This window comes from Nannobrachium achirus, assembly GCF_963921795.1.
Source record: "Nannobrachium achirus genome assembly, chromosome: 22".
Classification (NCBI taxonomy): domain Eukaryota; kingdom Metazoa; phylum Chordata; class Actinopteri; order Myctophiformes; family Myctophidae; genus Nannobrachium; species Nannobrachium achirus.
The window spans coordinates 28,098,739-28,108,254 of record NC_137829.1 but is presented as its reverse complement, the minus strand read 5'-3'; the positions used below and the strand labels follow the sequence as shown (position 1 = coordinate 28,108,254).

General features: G+C 49.6%; 1 long non-coding RNA gene across 1 annotated transcript; it reads left to right on the top strand.

Moving 5' to 3' along the window:
• Positions 1-8,519: 8,519 nt before the first annotated feature.
• LOC308307706 lies at positions 8,520-9,253 on the top strand. The gene is made up of 2 exons (XR_013963231.1): positions 8,520-9,001; positions 9,104-9,253. It is a non-coding gene; the product is annotated as an uncharacterized lncRNA (long non-coding RNA).
• The last annotated feature ends 263 nt before the right edge of the window (positions 9,254-9,516 follow it).

The window sequence follows — 9,516 nt, the reverse complement described above, 5'->3', positions numbered from 1 at the left end:
GGATTTATCTATAGAGTTTTACAGCTAACGGCCACCAGGGGCGTTCTAGCGGGAAGCAGGCAGGACACCTGCGGCTTATAGTCAGGTTCGGCTTATATATGTAAACATTCGTGTTTTGCTCTAAATTTAGCTGGTGTGGCTTATATTCAGGTGCGGCTTATAGTCCAGCAATTACATTATATCAATTTCTGACTCTACAAATAATACAAAATACAACAAAATATAGACATAACTCTGATATTTTATTCAACAGACATAAAAGGAGTGTATATTCATGTAGAGACAATTCTAACATGCAGATCATTCTTCTCAGAATGTAAATGCACATTTAAAAAAACGCACAGTGGAGAAGCATACAAAGAGATACATGAGTGTGTGGGAGGAAAGAAAGAAACAGCAGATCTTGGCCTAAAGCATATTGATTTTACACAATACAGTGTTTATTATCCTGACATTTGTATGATCACGGTGGTACAGAGATGTTCTGCGGCATTTGTTTCAGTTGCTCTAAGCAACTGACATTAAGCAATAATTGTGTGTCGTTGTTGATTCGGGTGACATTTAGAGCAATTGCCTCAGCTGTATATACAAATGCATGGCATGTTTTCGAACATTTATGAAAGTTTAATGTGCACTGATTTATCATGCCATGTCTTGAGACCCGCCAGGAGAGGGAGAAGAGGCAAAGGGCGAAGACAGAGTGTGTTAAATCTGTCACGTTAAACATTGAGTCCACACACTGACTAGATAATGCTTCCATGAACATTAATGGTGTACCACCACAGTGGCGTCAGTTCAGAAAAAGCTAAGGTATGGCAACAAAACTGGTGTCTTGCATGTGCGCCTTCGCATGTGTGCAAGACACCAGTCATGTTGCCATACCTTAGCAACAGGCATGATACATTTATTTTAAGAAGTACATTAAATTCTTCCACCGTTTCTATGGTTTCTTGGGCTGGATATGGCAGCCTGGAACGGTTGTTCAAGTGCAGCTAAACCTGGCATGTTAGTAAACGTGCCACAATTAACAATAATGAATTGCACCTGTACCATTTTGTCAAGATGGGGAGAAAGTGTGGAGAATATCATTATACTGTAATACCTTGTTAAAGTGACCCTTTTGTTAAATTTTGCATTTGTAGTTATTTTACTGTAATTTAACAACATAATAATCAGAACAGATAAACAAACAGACATTCATGGATTTATATTTAAAAGTAACTTTTATGTTCCCCCCCTGGACCCAGGGTATGGCAGCTGAATACCCCTGCCATACCCAATTGACGCCCCTGTACCACCAAGTGACGTTTCGACGTACTAGGCCTAAAGACTTACCAATAACTGTTCATGACTGTTCATAAATGTTCCTGGGAGTATTATCTAGTCAGATTCTAGTGTGTGCCGATGGTTGTTTCCTTTGTTTATGTTCCTCTGTCTAGCACCTAGTATTTGGATGTTGAAACTTTTTTCAAATCTGTCCTGTGAATCTGTGCCTGGGTAGCTCAGTCGGTAGAGCTCTTGCCTTTGTACCGCAAGGTCATGGGTTCGATTCTGGGCACCGCCAACTCAGCGTATGAGTAGCACGGTTTGGCAAGTCGTGCGGCAAGTACTGGGAGCTGATGGTAGGTGTGGCGCTCCACCTCAGCATTCCATCTCCCAGGGGTCTAGCGCATTGTAACGGGGACAGACTCCCGCGTGTTACCGGCTGATACCGACAATAAGCCACTCCCGACCTACTTGTTGTCCTGTCTACACAGATAAACAGCAGAATGAAAAATCCTATGATGTGAACATATGTCATGTCACATTGGTAGGAGCCGATACCTATTACCTCAGAATAGAGGGTAGCATTTGAGCATGCACTCAAATGGTAAGAAGTGGGTTAATGCTGTGTTCCCAGAAATAGTCATTTTTGATGTTGTGTTGGAGCTGGTATTATCTGGCAACCTACAGTACGATGCTGCCAACAGCGTCCTGCCAACAATAACACCTGCCCATGACCCTCTGCCGTCTCTGGATGAATCATGGGGTGCACAGGAACATTGGACCGATGCCAATATGCCGTTTCCATAGATCTACCGACACAAAGCACAGTTAATTCATGCGTTTGTACATAACAATTCAATTGGACGCTGGCAAGATATTGTCATACACTAGTAAGATGCTTCAGGGCGACAAGCGACCTCGCCCGCGCCATGTCTTGGCCATCTGGCCAGTGATGTATATCGGACCAGTTACCCATATATGGAGATCCATGTACTGTATATGGAGATATGCTGTGAGACCCCAAACATGCTTACTCAGTTATTCGTTATGTGAAAATCCTATGACGTCTATCACATCTGACATCATACATACAATCCCTTTTATGCCCATACATGGAGATCCCTGTCTGAACCAGCCACACATATATGGGCTGTATGGGCATTCCCATATGAAGTCCTGTTAGATATGGGCTTAATATTGGCATCCATATATGGGCATAGAGTGGTTCCCATTACATCACAACATACAATACCTTCTATGCCCATGCCCATACATGGAGATCCCTGTCTGAACTTGCCGCACCACTGTGATGTCACCTGTTTAAGCCCATATATGGAGATCCCTGCTCAGTATCTGACATCACTGTGAGGTCACCTGTGATGTCACAGTGATGTGTCAGGGGAACCACAGTGACAGGCGTTATCCCTGCTCTGAGTATCTGACATCACTGTGATGTCACCTGTGATGTCACAGTGATCTGTCAGGGGAACCACAGTGTCAGGCGTTACCTGACGGACGGACGGATACGGTCAAGATGTGACGGTTCTGACAGTAAACTGATTCCATTCCAGTCTGTCAAGAAAACCTTCAAATAAACAATCTACAATCTTAAAACAGTCTGTGGTGTGGTCCTTCCATAGCAGTGTCATAGTAACAGACTGAAGTAGACACGGCCTACAGCATTCACAGCTAGATTGATCACTGAAATAGACAGGTGTAATGGCAGCACACTTATCTTTATGTGCTGATCTACCCAGCTTTATTACCTCACCCTGGCTGTTTGCTGGTGGTTCGCTAGGCTCCGTCCTCAGGGTGGCCCACAATCACATTAGTCGGAGAGCCACTGTTAAGAGAATGCTAATTAGGTCTCCAAGTCAGCAGGCCCAGGGTTAGGGTTTAGGCTTTGCTTTATGAAGGATCATGCTTTATAATGATTTTAAGGCCTTCAAAGTTGTGAAAGACCTCAGTTGAGAATCTTTCCTCTTCCCCTTTGAGATGTTAGAGAAATGCATCTTCCTCTTGTCATTGTGTGATTATCTGAATAGAGTTAGGCTACTGTCAAGTAAGATACCGCAGACAGACACAAGTCTGTCAAAGAGAAGATTAATTCTGTTGTTTGCTGTGTTTGCATACTTTAACTGTTGAACCTTTTTCATTATGCAGTAGAATTATTTCTCACAGTCAGCCTTAGAAATACCCCACAGACATATTTGATTCTAACACAATGAACAATTGCTGAAGTCATGGAGAGTGAGCAATGAAAATATATTCAGAGTCATTCGTTGCCTTAGGCTTTTGTAAAATGTGTGGAACCTTTCTGACCATACTTCCAGACTGTTTTATTAGAGAAACACTTCAGGAGAGGGGAGTTGAATTGTGGGGGGAATAAAATAACATGACACAACACACTTTGGATTTGAAATGTTCATATATTTACTGATATCACTCAGCAGGAGTATGATGTTTTACAATCATAAGTCAAATTGTCTTGTTACACTATTGCTTATAAACTATCAATGCAACATATTTGTTGTGCCACACGTTCCTAGTCCCTCCCCTGCACGCCATACAAGGGCAAGGGCCGGGCGTCTCTCTCAGCCTGCAGCCAGCACAGGTGTGACTGATCCCAATCAGCCCAGCTGCTCCTCGTCACCATCATCAGAGGCTGCCCTACATAAACCGCAGAGAGCCGTCGCCCGACGCTTGAACGTTAACTACTGTGGTTAGTATAGACGGCTGTTTGTTAGTTATCTAGTGTTCCTAACTAAAGGCTAACCTTGCTACCGTGTGTTCCATGCTAATACTGTTTTCTGCTCTCTTCCAGGCTCCCTCCAATCCAAACCCAGTGTCTCCACGCATGCTCCTCCGTCCACTCTACAACCCCTCACTGGATTCCCCAAACGCCACTCTCCATCCTATGGGAGGCGCTCCCACAACCCGTAACGTTACAATAAATCTATATTCTATAACTTGACTTTCTTGACTCTGTTGTCTTTGTCCTTGGGGCCCCCCGGCATATTTGGCTCGCAACTTTAGTCCAGCCTAACAGAACGTTCAAGCCAATATGAGCGAAGCCGGGCCCCCAGGGGCAGAGCAACGGAAGCCACCTGAACTACGTGAGCTAGTGTTTGGCCATGCCTCACAACTTTCCACTTTAACAGAAGAATTGAACGTGGCTTTCCCCACTGTCCAAACACAAATATCTAAGCTCGAGAATACGTCTCAAGCCACTGTTGGAAATGTGGCTGCTCTTACTGGTCAGGTGAATGCCATTTCGGGACTCTTGACAGGCATTCAAAAGTCCCTAGATGCCCTTACAGCCCGTATCTCTGCCAGAGAGGATCTAGCTCCAATTCCCAGCTCAGGTTCAACTCCTTCCAACCAACCTGCCAACCCTGTCCTCCCTGCTCCTCAGCAGCCTCGGTCTGAGCCTGGCTTAGTCACTCCCAGGCCATTTAATGGGGATTTTGGTCAAAGCCGGGGCTTCTTGGCACAGTGTTACTATTTACACATCAGCACTCCAAGTACGCTTCTGATGGCTCCAAGATTGCTCTCATCATGTCCCTGCTGGTCGACGAGGCCCTCAACTGGGCTATAGCAGCTTTTGCCACTGACTACTTACAGTTCAAGAGTGAGTTTCGAGCTGTGTTTGATCACCCTGTAGACGGACAGGACGCTTCTAGCCGTTTGCTAGTAATCCGTCAGGGGTCACGTTCTGTGGCTCAGTATACCTTACAGTTCCGGATCCTGGCTGCTGAAAGCCAGTGGAACGACCATGCCCTCCTGAGTGTCTATCGCAAGGGGCTGAGTGATGCGGTTAAGGATCTTATCGTTCGTGACAGCCCGAAGACCCTTAATGAACTCATATCCCTGGCCCTCAAGATGGATGCACGGCTTCAGGAGGGTCGTGCGGACCGTGCCCAACAAAGCTCTCTTCGCCCTGTGCCCAGTCGCTCAGTTTCGGTGTTCCCCATTACACAGTCTTCCAGTTCCACTCCACACCCACGATTGCTTATGCTTCCATCGGCTCCCTCAACACCTGGGTCTGAGGAGCCCATGGAGATTGGCCGATTACGGCTTTCACAAGCAGAGAGGGAACACAGGTTGAGTAACCAGCTGTGTCTCTACTGTGGAGAGCCAGGGCATTTCAAAAGGGCCTGCTCTATCCGCCCCAAGAGATCCCGCTCGCCGACAGGAAGTGTTCTGGTGAGAACAGTAACTGTTCCTCCATCTAAGAAGAATCCCAACCGTCTTTTCCCTGCTACCCTGGCCTGGGATAAAGATACACTGTCTGTTAGTGCCTGCATCGATTCTGGTGCTGATGAGTGCCTTATAGACATCTCTCTGGCTCAGCAGGCAGGCATTCCCATGGAACCCTTAGATCACGCTCTGACCCCCCAAGCTATTGATGGGCACCCCTTAGGTCCTATTTCCTTTGCCACTGTACCTCTCAAGCTCACACTTTCTGGCAATCACACTGAGTCCACCCGCTTTTTTGTTCTGCACGCCCCGACTACGCCTTTGGTGTTAGGTAGACCTTGGTTGGAGAGGCATGAACCACACATCTCCTGGGCCTCGGGTCAGATCTTGGGCTGGAGCACTGCATGTCATGCATCCTGTCTGCACTCCGCCCTGTCACCCCCCAGTCGTCCCAGGCCTGTGTCCTCTCCCCCTGATGTCACTGGCGTTCCATCTGTTTATCATGACCTGGCCCTGGTCTTTTGTAAGGATAAAGCCCTTTCACTTCCCCCTCACCGGCCTTATGATTGTGCCATCGACCTCCTTCCTGGGGCGCCTCATCCTAAGGCACGGCTCTACAACATCTCCCTTCCGGAGAAGGAGGCTATGCGCAATTATATTTCGGAATCCCTGCTCTCAGGCATAATAAGACCATCGTCATCCCCACTTGGAGCAGGCTTCTTCTTTGTGGCCAAGAAGGATGGCGGCCTTAGGCCTTGTATTGACTATTGCGGTCTTAACGACATCACTGTGAAGAATAAGTATCCACTTCCCCTCATTAGTTCCACTTCTGAGCCACTCACTCATGCCCGTGTGTTCACTAAGCTACATCTCCGGAACGCCTATCACCTAGTCCGGATCAGAGAGGGCGACGAATGGAAGACGGGCTTCAATACTCACCTCGGCCATTTTGAATACCTGGTGATGCCGTTTGGCCTTTCCAATGCCCCGGCAGTCTTCCAAGCCCTTGTGAACGATGTATTAAGAGATATGCTCAATGTCTTTGTGGTGGTGTACCTGGACGACATCCTCATCTTCTCCAGGTCCTTGGAGGAACACCACCAGTATGTCCGTCTGGTTCTCCAGCGGCTGTTGGAGAACCACCTCTATGTCAAAGCCGAGAAATGTGTTTTTCACTCTGACTCTGTGACATACCTTGGCAACATTGTGGAAGCTGGACAGATGCGTGCCGATCCCGCCAAGGTCAAAGCAGTGGAGGAGTGGCCACGTCCCACTAACCGGACTCAGCTCAGACGATTTTTGGGTTTCGCTGGTTTTGTACGCCGCTTCATCAAGGGATTCAGTCAAATCGCTGCCCCTCTCAATGCCATTACTTCCATCTCACGTCCCTTTTCCTGGACCCCCGAAGCCGAGGCGGCCTTCTCCAAGCTCAAGGCCATGTTTTCTACAGCCCCTGTGCTGATCCACCCTGACCCAGAGAGGCAATTCATTGTGGAAGTGGACGCCTCGGATACTGGCATTGGAGCTGTCCTCTCTCAGCGCTCTGAGGAGGACCAAAAGGTGCACCCATGCGCCTATTTCTCTAGGAGTTACGACTCAGCTGAAAGGAATTATGACGTGGGAAACAAGGAGCTGCTGGCGGTCCACGATGCCCTGAGGGAGTGGAGACACTGGTTGGAGGGAGCGAAGCTGCCGTTCATCGTGGTCAGACCACAAGAATCTGACCTATTTGAAGACGGCGAAGAGGCTTAACTCCAGACAGGCCCGCTGGGCCCTTTTCTTCAGCCGGTTTAACTTCACAATCACCTACCGCCCAGGCTCAAAGAACGTCAAGGCTGATGCCCTCTCCCGTCAGTTCTCTAGCGAAGGTCCTGTTGCCCAAGAGGGTCCCGACACCATCCTTGCCCCTGCCCGGGTGGTAGGTGTCGTCACCTGGGCTATCGACTCGGTGGTAAGACAGGCCTTACAGACCCAGCCTGACCCGGGCAACGGTCCCCAGAACCGGCAGTTTGTTCCTGATGCTGTCCGTACACAGGTGTTGGAGTGGGGTCACTCCAGTCGTGTTGCCTGTCACCCCGGAGAGCGCCGGACTGCACAGTTCATTAGCCAGAGGTTTTGGTGGTCCACCCTTAAGAAGGATGTCAGGGAGTTTGTAGCCGCCTGCACCGTCTGTGCCAAGGCTTCACACCGTCCTCCTGCAGGCTTGCTACAACCCCTTCCCATTCCGAGTCGGCCATGGTCTCACGTAGCGATGGACTTCGTTACCGGCCTCCCGGTGTCTCAGGGCTGTGACACCATCCTGACTGTGGTTGACCGTTTCTCGAAGGCAGTCCATTTCATTCCTCTCCCAAAGCTCCCGTCTGCTGCAGAAACGGCGGACCTCCTCACCCTTCATGTCGTCCGCCTTCACGGAATTCCTTCTGACATCGTGTCCGACCGTGGTCCCCAGTTCGTCTCCAAGGTGTGGAAGGCCTTTTGCAAGGGAATTGGGGCCACTGCCAGCCTCACCTCTGGGTACCACCCACAGTCTAATGGACAGGCTGAGCGCGCTAATCAGGCAGTTGAGGAGGCTCTTCGTTGTGTTGCTGCCAGCAACCCCTCTTCCTGGTCAAAGTACCTACCTTGGGTGGAATATTCCCTTAACACCATGGAGAGCTCTGCCACTGGAATGTCACCCTTTCAATGTTCGTTGGGCTACCAACCTCCTCTCTTTCCCGAGCAGGAGCTGGAGGTGACCGTTCCGTCCACCAAGGCCCACCTCCGCCGGTGTCGACGCATCTGGAAGGCTGCCCGGGCTGCGCTACTCCGTGCCTCTGTGTGTGCCCAGCGGGGTGCCAACCGACGGAGGGTGCGTGCCCCTGTCTACCAGCCTGGCCAGAAGGTTTGGCTGTTGGCCCGGGATCTGCCCCTCCAGACTTCCCAGACTTCTACCCGCAAGTTGAATCCCCAGTTTGTCGGCCCCTACACAGTGGACCGTGTCATCAACCCTGTTGCGATTCGTCTGAATCTGCCTCCTGCTCTCAAGGTTCATCCTGTGTTCCACGTGTCTCAGATTAAGCCTGTGGCCACGAGTGCCTTGTCTCCTCCAGGCTCTGGCCCTCCGCCCCCTCGAGTCCTGGCGGACGGTGATCCTGTTTGGACGGTTCGGAAGCTACTCGCCGTCCGTGGTCGGGGAAAAGGGTTCCAGTACCTAGTGGACTGGGAGGGCTTCGGCCCTGAAGATCGTAGCTGGGTGCCCCGGTCCTACCTTGCTGACCCCTCCCTGTTGGACGACTTCTACCGGGACAACCCAGGGGCCCCAGGACGGTCGTCCGGTGCCTCCCCTAAGGGGGGGGGGGTACTGTTGTGCCACACGTTCCTAGTCCCTCCCCTGCACGCCATACAAGGGCAAGGGCCGGGCGTCTCTCTCAGCCTGCAGCCAGTACAGGTGTGACTGATCCCAATCAGCCCAGCTGCTCCTCGTCACCATCATCAGAGGCTGCCCTACATAAACCGCAGAGAGCCGGCGCCCGACGCTTGAACGTTAACTACTGTGGTTAGTATAGACGGCTGTTTGTTAGTTATCTAGTGTTCCTAACTAAAGGCTAACCTTGCTACCGTGTGTTCCATGCTAATACTGTTTTCTGCTCTCTTCCAGGCTCCCTCCAATCCAAACCCAGTGTCTCCACGCATGCTCCTCCGTCCACTCTACAACCCCTCACTGGATTCCCCAAACGCCACTCTCCATCCTATGGGAGGCGCTCCCACAACCCGTAACGTTACAATAAATCTATATTCTATAACTTGACTTTCTTGACTCTGTTGTCTTTGTCCTTGGGGCCCCCTGGCATATTTGGCTCGCAACTTTAGTCCAGCCTAACAATATTGCTTGATGTCTTTCTGCTCTGATATTCCAGCACAGCATTCAGTTTAAAACATAATACATCTATGTTACACAAAGGTCTCTTTTGCAGCGGTTTTATTCCAGTCATGAAGACTGTGAACAAAGATTTAGAAAGATGAATAGAGCTACAGTTATTAGAGGCAGAGTTACTTAACCTCCTTTATGAA